Source organism: Python bivittatus, unplaced genomic scaffold (genome assembly GCF_059951505.1).
Source record: "Python bivittatus isolate LINGU-HERP-01145 unplaced genomic scaffold, Pbiv_v1 ctg000700_np1212, whole genome shotgun sequence".
Taxonomy (NCBI): Eukaryota; Metazoa; Chordata; class Lepidosauria; order Squamata; family Pythonidae; genus Python; species Python bivittatus.
In genome coordinates, this window is record NW_028277098.1 from 81,699,593 (window position 1) to 81,719,789 (window position 20,197).

At 40.2% G+C, this 20,197-nt stretch overlaps 2 protein-coding genes across 8 annotated transcripts in view; one reads left to right on the top strand and one right to left on the bottom strand.

Moving 5' to 3' along the window:
- ZHX3 (zinc fingers and homeoboxes 3) overlaps nt 1-14,772 on the bottom strand; it is a 47,220-nt gene extending 32,448 nt beyond the window's left edge. For 3 of the 7 annotated variants that reach the window (XR_015798315.1, XM_025167987.2, XM_025167984.2), the window contains exons 1-2: nt 14,599-14,772; nt 3,230-3,425 (exon numbers count right to left, since the gene is read on the bottom strand). The gene's annotated coding sequence lies outside the window, so the exon portion shown is untranslated. Of the gene's footprint in view, nt 1-3,229; nt 3,426-14,521 lie in introns of all 7 variants that reach the window. The other 4 variants (XM_088153129.1, XM_025167985.2, XM_088153128.1 and 1 more) reach the window with 3 other exon arrangements.
- Nucleotides 14,773-15,330: 558 nt separating this feature from the next.
- Nucleotides 15,331-20,197, top strand: part of LPIN3 (lipin 3) — a 60,423-nt gene continuing 55,556 nt past the window's right edge. The window contains exon 1 of the mRNA XM_088128524.1: nt 15,331-15,430. The gene's annotated coding sequence lies outside the window, so the exon portion shown is untranslated. The remainder of the gene's footprint in view (nt 15,431-20,197) is intronic.

Sequence of the window (20,197 nt, forward strand, 5' to 3'; positions counted from 1 at the left end):
TCATTTTTCGAGTCACCTTGTAAATCTGGCACCCAAGTTAAAAGACAACACAATAACTGGTTCAGCAGAGAAAAGGCAACTTCCAAGCAGAAGGTACCCTTGAAAGGTTTTGAGGACATCTGGACAATAAACATGCTTTTCCTTTCAACACTTCTTGATCAGTCTTGGAATCTTCTCCACAGGCACCCTAACCCTAATCCTAGCCTGAATTCTCATTAACCATCTGGCTTTAGATCAGGTTTCTTAAAATTAATATCATATAGTTTTGGCTATGCATAGAGATGTGTTTTACTACACCTGGAAGCCTAGGCAACAGTAGATAATTACAGCCTTACTAAAGGTGTTTGGGTTACATGCAAGAGTGGCTCCAGAAAGTAGCGGAAAATTTGTAGCAAAGGCATTTCATAACAAGATCTTAAACAGCTGACTTTTTATTTGCTTAATAAGAAATAGACACCCTGTTTACTGTCTTCAGTTGATCCTTCTTGGCATTAGTACAGAAGTGTTTTTATCATTCATTCTCCTGGATTTTTATTTACTTCAAAGAGAAAAGATTTAGTCACCTATTGTTTTATATTGGAGTCAATCAACCCTTCCTTATACATGACCAGACAGACATAGCAGAACACTATCAATATTATTTTACTGGGCAAATACAATGTCCATAGCAATTACTGCTGGTTCACCTCTTATTTCTGGTCCAGTTATTTATCCCTCTTTACAACCAATATCTACCACCTGAATTTCACAGCCATACAAGGCTGCCAAAGCATTAAGTGTAGCTTGCAGAGATCTTTTGCAACAAAAGGAGAACTTATTAAATACATGAGGAGCTAATATATTCAATGTATTTAATAAATTAATACATACATTGAAATTGAACTGTATTTTTTTTTTCTTGGCCCTATCCACTTCCTTTATCCTGCCCTGGCTTACTTTCTGGAGCACAGCTCTAGCATGCCAATCAAAAGTTGACTGTACTCTTTGCCCAAGAACAAAATGCAGACTGAATCTTTATTGAGTTCATTAAGTTTCTTAAATTCCAGTAAGTTCTTTTACAGCCTCCAAAGCTCCCGCAGACAGGGCAAGGTCAGTATTTTTGCCCCTTATTAGTTGCTTGGAATGGGTGGGGGTAATTTTAAGGAGCATCCTAGAAATTGGGCCAATTTTCCCATCTTGGTAGAGTTTTACATCAAAATGATTTTCTGAAGCTCCAAGACCCATTTTGTCTTTTTAATCTCTCTTTAACACAAACACACCAAATTCATGGCAAATATATGACATTGCCCATTCTAATGCTATTATGCCTCCATGGACTTTGGAAAGCCAAAAAATTAAAGTACAGCATCAAATGGCAAAGAAGGAAGCTGCTTACTCCTGACTATACCACACGCTTTGTAGATATTTGGTACCTACCAATACCTTACATCCTACTTGCTTACCCCTTTGTGGGTCCAGGTAAATCTGTGATACCATTCCACTAAATTAATATACCTAATGGAGGTATGTGGAACACCAAAGAAGCAGAGCAGCAGCTTGAAGTAAAACTATGAAGGGTCCTCTCACTTAAGTAGTAGAGCAACTACACTATTTACCCTTGACCAAAATGCTTTCTGAAGAAGGCATGAGCACAATCCACTTTATTTCAGGATTGGGGGGTTGCCAGATCAGCAGATCAGCTCTTTATCAATGCTTCACAAGGCGGAACACACTGTCTCTGCTGTGCGAAGCCAAGTGTCAAGGCGCAGTATACCTATTTTGCACGTCCCATACGTATTTCTTCAAACTTAATATATTACACCTTAACCAGTGTTAATAATTTAATTCTGAAATCTCCAAAGCAGCTTCTCCACATTAGAAATTTAAGAAAGAAAGGCATTCAAGTAGTTCGTGACTATTTCTAGGAAGCAAGGAGGCATGAATTGACAGAACCCAATTATTATATACAACTGAAAAATAATTTGGAATACCTAGATGAACCTTAGCAACGGGTTACCTGAGGGACCATCTCACCCCCATTATATCGACCCATCCCACTCAGTCATACCCAGAGAGGGTATGCTGCGGACCCCATCGATGAAAGAATGTCAACTGGTGGGGTCCAGAAGGAGAGCCTTCTCTGCCGTGGCCCCCGCCCTATGGAATACCTTTCCCCCAGAGGTGAGGCAGGCCCCAACTCTCCTGCCCTTCTGGAAAGCAGTCAAGACCTGGCTCTGCCAACTGGCATGGGGCGAGAAAAGGGGCAACGAACCCTGGGGGTAGCTAGTACCTAGAAGATACTCCTATATGTTAACATCTTTTCAATTACCAGCATCTTGGAAGATACTATTATTTATGTATGTGTTTGGTTTTACTGTATTTTTATACTGTTTTATACTTTACTGTTTTATTTCAATTAATACTTATTTGTTGTTTTATTGTAAAGCACCCAGAGTCACTTCCTCATGAGATGGGCAGTGTCTAAATTCAAAATATAATAAATAAATATAAACTTTCAGGTAACAGAATAAGCAACTCCAGGCGTTCACATTTGGGCAAGTATCAATATATCTTACAATACAGCCACATAGCACTATTCCCTCCTATTTCAAAACTGCTTATTCCCTTGAGAGGGAAAATGTGAGTTCTAGTATATTTTCTAGTAGTTAGATAAAATATAATACTGGGAAGGTAATTTGGCTATTACACTCCTACATGTACTTAAACTTCAGATCAACAGGACAAATAACCCCAAATCATCTTCATTTCTGCCGAATCAGAAACACTGAGAACAAGCAATGATAATGACTGCTCCTTTCCAAGCTACCACAGCTTCTGCAACAACAACATTCCCTTCATCCCCCTTCCACAACAAAAGAGAAAGACATTTTTAAAAACCCAAGCAGCCTTGCCCTTTGCATTGCTTACACCAAAGAGAAGGGGAAACTGACAGAACTCTTGTCTGTTTCAGTCACACCCAATTTGTCTGGGCTTCTGTAGGAAAATGCAAAGCTGCCAGGCCAGCATTCCTTTTAGAAGATCAGGAAGGGTGGCTGAAGCTCAGCAGTCAGAAGATGTAGGGTGGGGACAACAGCTTCCTTCAATGGAGAAGGAGTTATATTACTCTGTTTAGCACAATACATTGTATTCAATATTCTTCTAACTGAATTCTCTATATCTCTTTTAGGACAAATCCAGATTGCTCAAGATATAGCTCCACATGAGGAATGGGTTAACCAGATCCACCAACCTCTTGCAGGGAAGAAGGGCTGAAAAGGATGGCCTGCCCCAAGCAACAGATATATCCAACTTTGGGGATATCACAGTAACTTGGAAGACTGTTCTGCTGGACACCTTGTTTGCCTCTGGAATATGGAGATGACCCGAATGCTACTGACTCCAAGAGACCTCTCTCACCCACTGATCATGGGTGGCTCTTTGGTTTTCTGAAATGAAATAGGTAAAGAGATGGTTGAAGCAACACTGGCAGAAAATGAGAAGCAAGTACAAACAGAGACAGGGAAGAGTGCAGATTCAAGCCAACTCTGTGGTGCTAAGGGCAGTAAATCTGGCTTACTTTTCTGCCCTTACTAAATATGCAGAATGTCAGCAAACTGCATTATTTAGAGTGTCCTGGTCCTTATTAGGGAAGGATGTGAAGACTGAGCATTTTTGGGATAAATTCACTCATATTCACTCCAAGCTAGAAGGCAGATGGACAGAATCTGATGAGATGACAAAGGCTACATCTTGCAATGTTATTTGGGATGTTTCTGAACCTCGTTATCAAGGAAGTGGACAGGGTTCTTTGTGATATTAGCTCTGCCATGTGTTGACTGGACTGCCCCATCTGGTTCATTAAGGCAGCCAGGCAGAGAACAGGGAGTTGGATAAGTCAACTCATTTGAGAGAAGAAATTAAATAAGTTTTCAAAAAGATCCTGATGTACCCCCTCCTCAAAGCCCAGCCCTAGATCCAACACTGCTGGATAGCTACCATCCTACTCCAATCCTTGAGGAAGATAGTTGAGAAAGTAGCGGGGAGATAATTACGAAGAGCTCTGAAGGATAAGTTATAAAGACCCATGTGTCAGGCCTAGCCCAAGGAACTCCAAGAGACCATGTAAATTCAGTCCAGCAATGTTTATTAGCTACAACCTCTAGCAAGAATCTTCCCAGACTGAAACCCCAGTTCCCAAGTAATGCCAGCCACAACATTGTGAATTCCTCAGGGAGGTGCCAGTCTCATCCTCTTATCTTTCCCTCTCGCTTCAGAAGATGAAAGAAAATGTTTTTCTCCCTGAGTCTGGCCTTCATAATTCCATTCCATCACACCATGGCAGGCCTGGGCACAAGACAGAAACTTTCATGGATAACATGTGATGGGACCTAAGTGATGGGAGCATGGCCATCCTTGTTCTATTGGACCTTTCACTGGCTTTCAATACTGCTGACTGCAGGATCCTTCCAGACAGATTGTGTGGGCTGGAAACTGCAATGGTTTCACTTCTACCTGGTGAGTGGTCCAACTGGTGGTGACAGGAGGGGAGAGGTCAGGCCCTGGGCTCTCCACTGGAGTGTCCCAGGACTTGGTACTATCTCCAACCCTGTTTAACATCTACATGAGGCTGCTGGGAGAGATTATCCGATGGTTCAGGATGACATATCATCAATATGCTCCACAGTGGGCCAAATGAAGGGGAATGGTAGTTCTGGCCCAGTGCCTGGAAGCTGTCTGGGCCTAGATGGAAGAAGCAGGCCCAGAGAAACTAAGCAAGTTAGAGTGACTGTTACTTCAGAAGATTACTAATTCTGCTACCAACTTTGACTCTTGATGGGGTCATGCTCCCTTGGAGAGAGCTGGTCCAAATTTGTTTGTTTGTTTTCTGAATTCACAGCTCCTGCTAGAAAAGCAGGTAGAAACTGTGGCTATGAGGGCCTTTACTCAACTTCAGCCAGTGCACTAGCTGCAGTCCTACCTGGCACAGGATTTTATATATGTACTGTATGTATGTATGTATGTATGTATGTATGTATGTATTAAATTTCTATAGCTGCCCATCTCAATCAAGTGACTCTGGGCGGCGAACAATTCTAAAACAATAAAAACAATTTATGGATGCAGTGAGATCAGTCACTCATGCCCTTATCATTTCACAATTGGATTACTGCAATTTGCTCTACATGGGGCTGCCCTGGAAGAACATCTGGAAACTGCAGCTGATCCAAAATGTAGCATCCTATATGCTTATTCAGTAGTCTTGGTACTGCCATTGCTGGGGGAACTGCACTGGTTACCTATCTTTAAGTGGAATTTAAAAGTCTGGTCACTACCTATAATGCCCTATATGGTTCAGGGCCCAGGTATCTAAGAGGCCACCTTTCCCAGGTAGATTCTGCCTGCTGAATCCAGATGATCTGGGAGTGTTTGCTGAAGGTTCTCTCCTATTACAAGATGCAAGAGGAGTGGGCCCAATGGTAGGTATTCTATGTGGAGGCTTCCCTCTTTTGGAACAGGCTTGGTAAAAATGTGACTCTTTCAGAACACTTTTGGGGACTGATCACTGGGGACTTTCCAGTGCCAGAAGGTATTTATTATTAAAGTGTATTATATCATATTGTATCATATATTATTGAATTTTTAAAAATTAATTTGGATATTGTACATCACCTAGAATCCTAGTCGACTGAGGCAGTAAGATAAATTCTATTAAATAATTACTACATACTTAAGGCATGGGCAAAACTCGCCAATTCAGGAAGAAAACATTCTGGAGACCTTTGGAGCACTCCATTCCCCCTTCAGACCACACCAAACCTCTCCTTCATGGGACAATTTGGTGGTTTTCAGACATAAATGCAATTTGAGGTGCCCCAGAGGTAGTCCAACTCCAGAATGGGTCTTGCTATGGTAATAACCCTGAAGCATTCAAGCCTTCCTTTTGGCCACAATACATGGAATTTTCCAGCATGAAATATTCAGCATACCTTGGATAAATCTGCACTGATAACTAATATTTAATTTCACCATGTTCACCCTGAGTATATGGTTTTATGCATGCACAGTGGAAGCTCCCCATCAAACTAACTTAACATTTATTTAAAAATCTAACACTGGTAAGTTTTTCAAATATCCATTTGAAATCCCACAAATATTCATACTTTCTGAAATACTGGAATGCCTGCACGATGAAGATCCTGAAACTACAAAAACCAGCTCAGAAAATGGAAAAAAGTGAAAGTGGCAAGGAGTTAAACAACTTTACTACTGACAAGTCTATTACCATAAAAGAATGAACAAATCTGTAAATGGTTAATATCTTAGCTCTGAACTTAAGTACCAGATGGTTCAACATTAGCACACCAAGACTGCAGGGCACAGAACTAGAACATCTGAGTCATCATTGATTCAGAAGGAAATAAACCACTCCATGTAGTCTCTATGTTTTCCTGTGGTGATTTGCTTTTCTTAAGAATTCTTCAGTCCAAATGCTCAGCTCACACCTCCTTGAATTTAGGAGACAAGTCACAAGTCACTGCTTTTTTAAAACAAAGCAAATCAAAACAGTTCCCAGGAATAATTAATGCACAGAATATCACTATTGATATTGAAAGAGTATGGTTTAAATTTGTAGATCAAACTAGTATGTAGAAAGATTAATATCACATCAAAACTATGTTTCTTGTTTTATAAAAATATAGTTAATTTAATCAAAGACAAAAAATAAATGAGAATCTCTGAACTTAAGATTAATAGTATCTGTTCTGCTGGTATAAATAATGCCCCAAAGACTGAGACAGTGGGTGAGCATTAAAATGTTACTAAATTTTCAGGAATGAAGCAAAAAGTAAAAGGAAGGCACTTCTTAATAAACTATTCAAACTCTTCAAATCAGCACAAGCGTTCTTGACTTCATTCAAAACTGATAACACAAATAATGGGTCAAGAATGATAAATACCTTTATTTTCATATGTCTGTCCTCTAAACCAGTATTGTCTTTTCTCCGTAACTTAGCAACCCTTCAGATTTTCAGACCTGATCTTTTTCAGTTCTACCTGAAGATCATCTTTGTTCAAAATACTTGTGCCATCAATAAGCTACAATCCTTCAAGAATACCTTGGCTACCTTGTCAACCATGTTGCAAAGATGCTACAAAACTGTATGAAATAGAAGGTGCTAAATTAACACTTTAAATGTTAGTTTATATTTTTGGAAAGATGAATCTCAAAAAGTAGCCACAATCCATCAATAACTATGTTAGTGTTTAAGGGGTCATGATGCAGCAATTTTTGGTGGTAGACCAAAGTTTTAAAATCCCAAAAGCAAGAGGCAGAAGTCCAAAGTTGCAGGAAAAAAAATAGAAGACCAGAAGATGAACATTTTGCAAAAAATGCATCTACCTCCATTCAACAAGTTTTAAATACTGCCTTCCCCACATACAATGCTACTACATGCTTGAATCAGACCTCATGCTATCTTAAATGATGGTCTTTGTATTTCTTAAGCAACTTCAACGTAGATGATTTTAAAGGAATTCATAAAGCATAAAACTTTTGAACCAGGATCTCTCCTCAGTTAAAGAAAAACCCTAGAGCAGGAATTTTCAAACTTTTTCAGGCTTGGAACCTGTTTGTTAAAAAAAAAAAAATCCTCAGAACCTCATCAAGAGGCAAAGCTCTAGCAACACAGAAAATGGCCTGTGTTCGAGTGACTTTTTTTCTTTTCCCTTAGTCTCTCACAGAACCCTATCAAGTTCTTGTAGAACCCCAGGGTTCTGTGGCGTATGGTTGAAAAACCTGCCCTAGAGCATGCAGATGGTTCTGGGATTCTGTACTGTCCAATAGGAGAAAACATAACGTTGGGTTTTTAACGCACATAATTTACAAAGCCAAATGCATCCCACTTGTGATATATGTCACCTACCAAGTGCTTGACAAACCCATATTCATACTCCAGATTATTAAACAAAGAGAATTATTAGAATATCAATCGTTTCTGACTATACATTAACAACCTACTATTACTTCTTGTGCTGGTCTCCAAGTAAACCAAATTACTAATTCCACATACTGTTTCAACAGCTAAAAAGATGTAAATACCCTTGGCTTAAGAGACATTATTGTTTCTTCTCAAGAAGAAACCTCTCATCCAAACCACTGCAAACCACCTAATTCTCTCTGTTTCTCCTGCCTGCTCTTTTGCTTCCATTATAATAGCATTAATTTGTATCAATTGGAATTCAAGTAATCCATAAGGTTTCAAGCCTTAGTCCTTTGTATCCCTATTATCTGACTCTCTTAACTGGAGATGCCAGGAATGTAACTATTTTACATGCACAACCACTGCACTACATTACCCTTCAACAGAAATGTTAAGAATAAGTTCCTGCCATAGAATAGCTGTAAAAATTAAGTCAGGTATCAACAGCCAATTTCCTGCGCTACTGTGTCCATTGTATGGAGGAACGAAGAACCAGTTTGAGCCGGGATATTTTATCAAAGTTCAGGATCTTCATATTCTGGCATCTCTTCTGATAAGAGACCATCAATCCCAAGACAATATCTCATATTTAGTTCCTGCTATTATTTTACTCTGGGCAACTCATTATTCACTCAACACTGCCTCATCATTGGCTGGCTTGCTAATTCCAGATACATGCCAGTTATGAACACATAGCTCCATAGCTGAGCACATGCAGTGAATCATACCTTATACTATGTTGCACATACAGCATCCCAGGCCTGACTTCTCACATCTTCACATCTTGACTTGGGTGAAGATAATAGAAAAAAACTCTGAGACCCTGGATCCACTGCCAGTTTTTCATCTACCAAAGGATCTATGCCACCTCACAAAGGAGTTCCAGTGTTACATCTGGAATTTAGATGGAGAACCAACAACCATGTGCTTCTTTTTTTTTCCCCAGAGAGTTTTAGGAGAGTGCAACCTGTTAATACTTCTGTATCTCATAAAATCAAATTGGCATCTCTGGACATTGAGTATTTAATCAACTTGTTTGCTAAGGTATTCATGGAAACTTGAATGTTTGCAACTGTTCTATAAAATTTCTAGTTCACCTAATAAAGATATTGGCTCAATATGGACTTGTTTTATTTTTCTGATGGTTAGCAAAGCTGCTATTATTTCTTATTTACTAGTTAATCAACAATATAGGGCTAGACAAATTATCTGATGCCTTAAAGGCAGTTTCCCTATACATCGCACATGTAAAATCACTAGGTTCAGTTAATTACATCCTCAGTAAAAAAAAAAAAAAAAACCCTCAGTTTTGGAACACTACTGCCAGGTGATGAACCAATAAACCTATCCAGTAAAATGTGTTTTTTTATACATTCATACACTATTCTGGTCTGACTGCTGACTTGATAAAGAAATGTCTCGAAATTCTATCAGTAAAGGTGAATATAGCTCTGGGGAAGTAGTGTGAATTATAAAAGCATGCAGATATGACAAATATTCTTCCTACAATATATTGTGCATCAAGGTTCAACCCTGTGTTTATTTACTTCAGGGTAAGATACTGGCCACAGAAGGATTATCCATCTTGTTTATAAAATAAAAATATTATTTTAAAATACTACAATACCTAGGTTACAATAATAAATCAAAATATCAATATCCAGCCAAATTAATTAACAAACAGCCAAACCAAACAACAGAGATGAAATAAAATAAAGACTTTCTAGTGAAATAAAAGTTCTGTTAAATACAATTCCTATCATCCCTCACTGCCTTACTGCTCTATGATTTTCTTGCTGTTTGTTCATCTCTAAGTTGTGACACACACACACACACACACACACACACACACACATATATATATATATATATATGAATGAATGAATGAATGAAATTAATTCACTATAAGAAGTTCCAATTCATGAGAAAACCTTTGGCTCTTCGATATCCATGGAGAATTAGCCATCCAACTGTCTTAGGACACTATGATCCTAAGTTAGGGACTAACAAAACACAAATTATGACATGGAAAGAACACTGAGTAAATCAATTTGAAATTAAAATTGCAGATGGAAAAAAAATCAAGTCTGCAAAAATAAAGGGTTACCCCATATTGATTCCCAACATCTGTGATTAGAAATTTGGGGGTGGGAGAATGAAGACATTTAGAGCAAAAGGGGAAGCGATCAGGAAGAACCTAAGGCATTCAATCCTTTAATAAAAATATTTTCCCTTCCTAAAACCTGGAGTGTTTAAAGAACATGATAATCCCAGACCAGTCATTTCCCAGAAATGTTAACCTTCCAAGGGAAAGTGACGCAAGATCCCAACACATGCTCTTTCCATCTGGCTTTGGCATCCCACTCAAACATTTCCAATCCCCAAAGCCCTCTGCGGCTAACTACATGCAAAAGAGTGGTCCTTGAGTCCAACACAATCTTGCCTACTTACATTATAAATCCCAGCCTTTACAAAGCTTGATTACAGCACTTCTACATGTAACATACAGTATTAAGCCCAGACTTAAGATTAGAATGAAAATTCTAGCGATCGTTCGTGATTCCTGCTGCAAGAGATGATTGCTGGATGACTGCGCCAATCTATTTCTCACAGTTTCTGTTATGGGGATAAAAGTAGGAAAGAACTCATGTAGGATCTAAATGCAATAAATTAGTAAATAAATCTACACTGTTGTATGTAGCTTTTCTTTGACATTTTATTTTAAAGGGAGAGTGTGACAATTAGGAGGACTAACAGGGCAGATCAGAATGTTCTTTTATCCACACCAACCATTTTCCCAACTCAAAATTATTCCCAATTGTTTTAACTGCTGTAGGGGAAAACATACCTGGTATTTCAGGTATGCTACCTATGATTCAGGAAATAACACACAGCCATCAAAACTAAGGGCCAATCCTGTTTTAAAACAAACTAAATTGGTGTCCATCACATCGGATGGCAGCACATTCCACAGTGTAACTGAATTAATAAAATGCCTTTACCTACCCTCACTCTAAATTAAAAAGTCACAATTGTTGTATAGTCTCCCTTGTAGGTGAGCTAACCCACTAATCATTCTGATTGTTCTTCTTTCTACATTTTCCAGCTCCATATTTTTTTATGAACAAAACTATACATGGCATTCCAAGTGTGCTCTCAATATATATTTAAAAACATCAGAGAAATCTACATGTAACAGTATGCACTGTGTGTGTGGCCAGAGGTCACAGAAAGTAAGTCACATCGTTGGAATGTGAACCCTAACTTTCCAATATACAAGATTACTCTGAAAAAAAAACAAACCCTTATTTATATTTTAAAAAATATCGCAGGGTGCTCAGAGGAGAAACAGCCACACTAGTAAAATCCTTACTTCTGACCACAACTTTAGAAAAGCCTCTACTGGTTGGATTTTTAAACAGCAGAAACAAAAGGTACTGAGGCATGGATTACTCTGACCTAATAGTCAGTACTAACTGAAAGAAAACAAATCCTGTTATTTTTACGTATCTGGGTTCAACAAAGTACTTAAACTGAGATAAAATATTGGTGTTTACTTTAATATACCCAACACAGTTGCCATGCTAGAACTCAGTGGAATAACATGAACTTTGCAGATTAGACTGTGTTCTCAGCTGTTGATCACAGGCATGGAGTTGTAAGTGACACAACTTACATGGTTCACTACAAATTGGCACACAGGCAACATGATGCCAGGCACCATCCCATGGAATGAGGAAACTCTAAGTACCTGTGCCACTTATTTGGTAACAAGTTGGTATAACTATCAAAGTCCCAAACAACTTGAGGTCAAGTTATATGAAGGTCAGCCTCATCTCAGGCCATCCTATCTGTTCCTGCATATCTGCTACAGAGGCCTTTCTTGAAAAGTGCACGAGGCAATCCTTGCTGAACCCCAAATCTGTAGATCTCCTTTCGTACTGATCTGCTTTTTCTCTTTTCTATACAGGGTTTCAGGATTCCCTTTGATCTGAGACTGTACTGTACTTCTTAATGTATCCTATGTGCTTGTTACTGTGGCAAGGTTTAGCTATTCCACTTGTTTTTCTGTCATGTTGTGAGGATACAATATTGAAAAGTGTCAACATGCTTCAAACAGTCAAACAATTTTCATTTCCAGTTGCTCATAAAATATGTACATCAATTCCTGGTAGCCTTTTCAGGCTTCTAATATTTTAGCCCCAAAAACTGAAATCCAAAGAATACAAGTTTCTGGTCTTCGTGGCAAAAAGAGAGAGAAGCACGAGGGAAGTAGCATGGTATTTTGGAGAAGAAATGTATACACTTTCTGTGAAAACTGAAACTAAAATAAAATGTGTTTCAAATAAACTATGGTTAGTATATGACCATACTTTGTATGAACAAAATCAATACTTTCAAAAAAATTGATGCAGCCCTGCCCAGTACAGATTGATATGAAAACAGTCCAAAGGTTTTCCTGCCTACAGTTTCTTCTCAATGGGATTTCCAAATGTACAACCTCAAGAGATGCTCATAAGCTTAGTATAAACCAAGAGAATCTTGTGTCAGGTTAAGATAAACAGATTTATTATGGCATATGCTTCATGGACTGGAATCCATTTCATCAGATGAACAATATTTATCCTACATTATCTACATGCATTATCTATAGAGTATAAATTAAAAACGGTTATATACTTTACGTTTTGCATTTCACAACCACTTCATTACATGTTTAACCATTTTTTTCACTCACTCATTTCTATACCTACCTGTCAGCTGTCATTTCATGCATTTCATTACATGGATTCCACTCCATAAGAGACCACTTACATTTATTTAGCCATTAAGGATTCTTTATTGGTTTCACTGCAACATTTTAATACAGCTCCCTGTACAGAAAATGTTCTCTTTCACTGTAAGAGACAAACTAAAATAGCTTGCAAAGCTTTCCAGTAGTTTGCTAAGCAAATCTATGAACATCAGTTAAATTCTGATTTGAATCATGAAGTCAATTCAATTTAAGCACTTGAATGGAACTGTTAAATTAATTCAGTTCAGATCTCCAAATCAACATCCATTTCTGCGTATGTAGAAATATCCAATGAATTCAAAGGCATCAAATGAAATTTAACAATTTGACCTGACTTTCTACTTCAATTAGGAAAGTCAATTTAATTCAACAATTCATTCAAGTATATTTCAAATCAGATCTGTAAATCGAATACTTACACAATCCTATAAAATACTATAGAAAGGCTGCTAGAAGTAGGAGATAAAAGATGGAGGCAGTAAGACCGGACAGCGACCAGAGAACTTGAAAACCAGGAGGCAGGGAGAGACAGAGTAAGATGACACCTTCAATGCTTTTGACTGCTCCAATTACTTTCCCTGTACTGATCAGCTGAAATCTTTACAACAACCCTGTATGATCAGTCCATATTATTAGTCCCCATATAGCATGCACCCAGGCAGCAAAAACAAGGAGAACTCTCCAGCAGTAATCAGATTGTAAATAAAGATGAGGAGAGCCAAGGTAAAATAAGAAATGTAGGTCTGTACGTGAATGAATCAGGAGTGAAGAAAAACATAGAATAGTAATATTGGGACTGAAGAACTTTCCTATGGGCCATTCAAGTATAAAAAGTTAACCACAGGTAGTGAGCAAAGGTCTTTATTTCTTGGCAATTCTTTTAGTAAAGAGGTTGGAGAACCTGTGGCTTTTCAGAGACTGCTGAACTACAGTAAAACTTTCAGCAGCACCAGCCAGCCTGCCAATTCCTGTGATACAGGACAGGGGACAGGCTATCAATGTCAAAACCGTTTCTAGAGAATTGAGATGAAAAGGAGATGCCTTTTAAGTGGAATAGAAATTGTGGAGTAGGGGGGGAAATTAAGGGGGAAAAAAAGGAAAGGAAAGGAAAGTTATTAAAAGTCAAGGGATAAGGGATGTTGCTGCCTGGGTATATAAGCAGCTGAGGGCTGGAAAAGGGGGGATGGCTTGGACAGGGAGAGGTCGTAGCTAGAAAGAGAGGGCGGGCATAAAGCGCCAGAGAAACAGAGTTGAGGGAAACACAAGAGTAGCAGTGGAGGGAATGGCAAGCCAGTGAACAGTGGGAGGGAGGGGGGAAGAGGAAAACCAGAGAGGAATTAAGATCTCTGTGTGGCTGAGAAAGAGGCGGTGTGGTGCTGGGGAGGACAGTGTGGCTGGAAGACAAAGGGAGATGGATGCGATGAGGGACTCAGCCTAGAATAGAGGGGTGGGGAGAAAGGATGGGAAACGGATGGGTGGAGGGGGGGGGAGAGAAGAGAAAGAGAAAGGTCAAGAGAAAGCGCAACTCACTGGAGTGGGAAAGAGGTTCAAGCCGGGGTGGGCTTTGGGGGAAACCGCAGTCAGACCAAAGAAGGGGCGCTTCCGAGGAGACCATATGTTGAAGCGAAGCGGGAAAGGGTGCTGGAGAACAAGGGGCGCGGGGGTGGAAGAGAGACGGCGCTGGAAAGCTGGGAAGGGGCATGGCAGGAATGACAGGATGTTTAGGGGAGGGGTTCTTGGGTGGGAGTCACGCCGCGGGACCCACCTGGAGCCAGCCCAGGTACGAGAGCCCGGAACTGGGACGCTTCCAGCCCGCTAAGCTCTCAAATCCCCGGCACTCACCTCCTCCAGCGAGAGCTTCCCAGGCAGCTCCCGGTCGCAGGACCGGAGACGCGTCCTACCACCCAGCTGCCCAGGCCCGGACTGTGGCTCGGTCCTGCGTGGAGGCGGCCGGGAGGGGAGGGGAGGGGGGCTGCCGAACCGACGCCACGGCACCGACGTAAGCCGAGGGGTGGGCTCACTCAATAGCCTCGCCGTGCCGGGAGGGGGAGAGAAAAACCCGGCACGGGCGGGCGCAGCAAACAGGGAAATCAGCACCGGCTTGCAACACTGAATGACGAAGTGACGGGGGAGTCAAAGCCGAAGCGGGGGTGACGTAATCAGACCCGTACGCATGCGCTTGGGTGTCGGTACAGACTTGGGGAATGAGTTGCTTCATTCGACAGACGCGGAAGGGAGGCTTTTTTATGTTCCCTTCTGATACATTGTTTTTTTGTTTCTCTTTCTTTTCTCGGGTTGATTTTTATTGTATTTGCTCACCCGGCTCTCCCCATCAATTATTTCGCGTTTATTCTTGCCATCTTTTTTTCACTCCTCAATTCCCTTCAATTAACCGAGCACAAATATTAAACGGAGGGGTCCGCGTAAGGCGTGCCCCCCAGGCGTGGCAGGAAGGGGCAGAAATCATAGAAGCAGCACGGCAAGCATCGTACGGGTCTCGGCGGGGAAGGGCAGCACTGTCCAGGCAGGACATTGGGACCCGCTCGGCAAAATAATCCCGACTGAACGCCGCCTGCCACGCACGACCCCAAGATCGCCAAAGCAAAGCGTCTCGAGCTGTAATGTTTGCGCCGCTTCGATTAATAGCGACTTGCTGAATGAATTCAACAGCCGGGTTTGTACGAGACATTAGTCATAACCAGCCAAACCCTATTTTCGTTCTCTGTTGCGCAAACCCAGTAAAGGGTGATGTCACCAGTGGGGCATATAGATACAGTACTTTATGAAATGCCCATTCCGGATTTGAGGTGCCAAATGCGGACGACCACAAGATGGCGGCAAAGAGACTTTTCTATAGCTCTTCACCTCCACCCAGGGGTCATCTGCATTGTTGCAACGCCAAATTTATAACCCCCAGATACTAAACATTCCTCACCGCCTTCTTTGTGGACCCTTCTTTTTATTCTGTTAACTTGGATTTCTTTCTCAAATGGCATACTCTGGTAGAAGCACTCAACATAATTTGTCCCAGACACTTAGGTATAGGAGAGCCTCAGCTGCATACCCTCCTGGCAGAGAGAATGAACTGAAGTATTTGTGTGTATGATGTGTGATTGTGCGGGGCAAAATTCAAATTGTGATACTCATTCAGCCGAAACACTAACTCCCTATACAGCTTGAGGTAGGATACTAACCAAGCAACAAACCTGGCTGCTTTCATACGCAGGTTGTCCCCGTTTACGGACTGCCTTATTTAGTGACCATTCAAAGTTACAATGGTTGGAAGAAAAAAAAAGCTTTGTGACTAATCCTCGCATTTACAGCTGTTGCAGTGTCCCCATGGTCACATGATCAAGATTCGGGCGCTTCGCAACTGGTAGGCATTTATAACCATTGCAGTGTCTGGCAGTTGTCTTGCCTGGAACACTCCCGCCAGAAAGGTGGAGGAATAACTTGACTCTGGGTAAATTCTGCAATGTGTGATGATGCTACACACCATTAAATAAATGAATTGCCAGCAAAACAAACAACCCACCCTGTTCCTTACCTTGGGACACTTTGGGAAAAAATCAATACAGGTAGTTTTCACGTAAAGACTGCAGTTGGGACTGGCAACTTCATCACTAATGACGCGGTTGTAAAGTAAAACACCACGTGACTGTGCCAAACCTATGACAGCAGTTCCACTGCGGTTGTTAAGCAAATTACCTGCAGTCATTAAATGCGACATTACGTGACCGTGACTTGTGACTTCCTGCTGGCTTCCCATTGACTTTGCTTGTTGGAAGCTGGCTTTGAAGTGTGCTAATGGTGATCACATGACTGCGACTGTTGTAAATGCGCGTCGATTGCCAACCGCCTGAATGGTAATCACATGACCATGTGAATGTTGCAATGGTTGTAAGTTCGAGGACCACTTGTAAAGCTACTTTTTCAGTGCCATTGTAACTTCGAACAGTTGCTAAACAGGGCAGTCATTAACCAAGGACTACCTGTAGTTTCAGAAAATAAGACAACTGATTACAACCAGTAATACTGCCTATAAACAATGTAAGAAACATTTGTAAGTATTTCTAAAGAGGATACATTGTATCAGGCTTCCAAATTGTCATCACTCCTACATTCCTTCAGAGTTTAAACCAAAAGAACATAAACTTGCTTCATGCATGTGGGTGGAACTTGTAAATAAATGTATGTGTGCCAATACGCTTCCTGCATCCCTACTATTTCATTTCAGGATAACTTCCAAGCACAACCTGTTTAGTTAATGATATATTTGTGCACACCCACCTTTCGTCTTCTTCTGACTCAAGTCCTGCAGAATGACAGGGCTTTACTGCTCCACCCTGAAGGTCTACTTTACATGCTTTAGGTGCAAACAGTGGCACGTGGTGCCATGCCCAAGTGGCAGCCTATTCCTGATAAACATAGCAAAGAGGTCTATTTCCCCCTTGTGTTTAGCAAGACATTTAGTTTGCTTTTTAATATAAATCAACCTAATTTACACTCGCTGAAATTATATGTGTATACAATTTTTCTTTAGGTTTAGCAATTCTCATTTTTCAGTGCATTTCACGTATTTAAAACAAAAGTAAACATTAGGGGGAATGGCTTTCAAAGGGTGTTCGTTACAGAACACTTTTACATGAAGCACATGTGAGGAAAACACGTAGAAAAATATTTATTAAAATAAAATGGTACACAACCTTTAATTTAAACAAATGCAGACTGATACTGAAGGAGAATGTAGAAAGTTAAACAGACAAGATTTGACTTTTTCTATTAGAAATCTCCCCTAGTTCTTAATTATTGCCATGATGAATTGTGGTCAGGTGAATTGACGTATATATTTAGCTATGTGTTTTACACCAGTACTCTTATAAAATACCAAATAGCTAGACATCTCACAGCAAGTCATGCTTTGCTTAATCACTGTGTATTCATGGGCCATCAAATAAGCTACAAATGGCTGGGTTTAGGCAAAACCGTATGTCAACACCAAACAAACAGTGTGTGGTAGGTACTAAGCAATAATAATAATAATAATAATAATAATAATAATGGCACATGGAAATATAATAAAGGGTAAAAAATGAGTGAGATACAATACACACATTTTTATAGTTAAAAAAAAAGTGTTTAAATTTGAGTGTCTCTTTGAGCCTGAGGCCCAGGCAAAATAGCCCTGCCTTTCATTGTTCCTACGGATGGCGTATATAAGTAGGACTGCCATATGTGGCCTGTACAAATCCAGACAATCCACAGATGGTAGCAAAGAGCTACAGTTTTTTCTACCTCTCTGTTGCTATCTAGTGGTGGTCTAATCTCAGATTTTTGTTGCCCAGATGTGGTAGCTTTTTATATGGGTATTCATTCTTTCCAGATCTTCTCAACTTTACCTTCCCAGATGTGTTTGAATTATATATCCAAGAGTTCCTTGTCTCTGTCCATGTTGTCTGGAGTTGATAAGTGGTTTAGTACAATGTCATCTAGGGATCCAAAGACCACTTTGGATACCGCTGTTCTTGACGTAGCTTATTTAATCTGGGATGGGAAAATACTGGCTCAGGGTTGCCCACGGAGGTTCCCCACTTGGGCTTCAGGCATTTTACCTAGATTTTCCCAGGCTTTCTCAAGCCCCACATCTCTCTCTAGTCCTTGGATGGGAAAAATTCATATCTCTAATCAACCCCCCCTCCCGAACACTTCAGAGGAAGCTACCAACAAAAACTAATTTTTCAGTCAGGGCAGAAGATTTTAAGGAATGCATGTCTATGAGTAAACTTTGTACTTTTGCAGGCAAGTACAACAAGGCTTCATGACCAGTGTGGATCATAGCCCCATTTATGCTGATATGCCTATTGCTCACTCCTTTTGAATTTATATTAAGCCTGAAAACTAGGAATCTTGCACCCCATTTAAAAAAAATACTGTAAATTAATTATCATGTTAATTATTGGTGGATACAACCAGAGGATTTAGAATTCATATTTAAGGAGAATTTAGATAGTGTTAACTATATTCTGTAATTTGTAGAATTACAAGGGAAGGCTACAATATGATTAAAGAAGCAATAATTGACATATATGCTTTAATGCAAATCATCTTTCAATTGCATCTTCATATGTCTGCATATGGTTGAAAATAATATCCTGAATTAGAAAGATGCCGTTTTAATTGCTATCTGAAAGTTTATTGGGAAAAAAATCAATTTAACTAAAACATTAACAAACTGCTAGATATATCTATTCAGAAGTAAAGCTGTCATTCTGGGATAGAGTGCATGCAAGATTGCAGCCAAGCATCTTCTGAGCACAAAACTATTTTCTGCCCTTTGCTTATATTCAGATACTGCATTCAAAACCAACTTAACCTTGCCAGGACATGAAGGAAACAAATGACAAATATGATGACAAATATTTCCTGCTTTTTTGGATCCCAAGTAAGCGAGCAAGCAAGCAATGTTCTTTGGCATTCTGAAATTAATCACCCTTGTAAGAAAAAATAAACCCACCCAGTTTGGTTAGGGTTTTGTTTTCCTGCATGGGAATTTACATTCTTGGGGGAAAATGACTCGGAGCTTCTGTTTTGTTTTCCCTTTGCTGAATCACCTCTTTAAAAAACCTCTTTGTTGATTGGGAAAATATGAAAGCCCTTTTCAAAGAGCCAGCTGAGCACCCAAGAGATGAAACAGCACAATTTACCCAGCTCCTTCCTCCAGCTTCTCTCTTGAGTTCAAAATAGCTCTCTATCACACCTCCTAAAAGAAAGGACTGGCTGAAAAACCCCTTTCAAGGATCCCTCCTTCTTTGAATTCCCTAAACTTGGGGAGTGGGACAGGTTATTAGCTGCTATGGAACAGTTGCAGTACAGGTAGTCCTTGCTTAATGACCACTCATTCAGTGACTGTTCAAAGTTATGATGGTGATGAACAAGTGGGACTTACGACCAGTCCTCAAAGTTCTGGCCAGCACAGCACCTCTGCAGTCACGTGATCATGATTTGGATGCATGGTGATTGGCCCACATTTACAATGGTTGCAGCGTCTCATGGTCACGAGATCGCAATTTGTGACCTTTTCTGCTGGCTTCCCACAAGTAAAGTCAATGGGAAGCTGACAGGAAGTCACAAGTCACAGTCATGTAAGGTCCTTGCTTAACAACCACACATTATTCACTTAATGATGGCAACTGGGACTGTTGGAACTGCCGTTGCTAAGTGGCACAGTCACATGACATTGCGCTTAACAACCCCACCACTTAATGACAGAGTTTCCGGTCCTGATTACTGTAGTTAAGTGAGCCCTACATGCATTTCTTTTATACCTGGCATACACAGAAGGAAGAGAAATGCAAAGTGAAAGTAGCAGCAACAGCCACTTTTTTAAACTTAGGCCAATTCCTCACCCCTGTAGTATTTTGCCTGTGAGGTGTCTGACCAA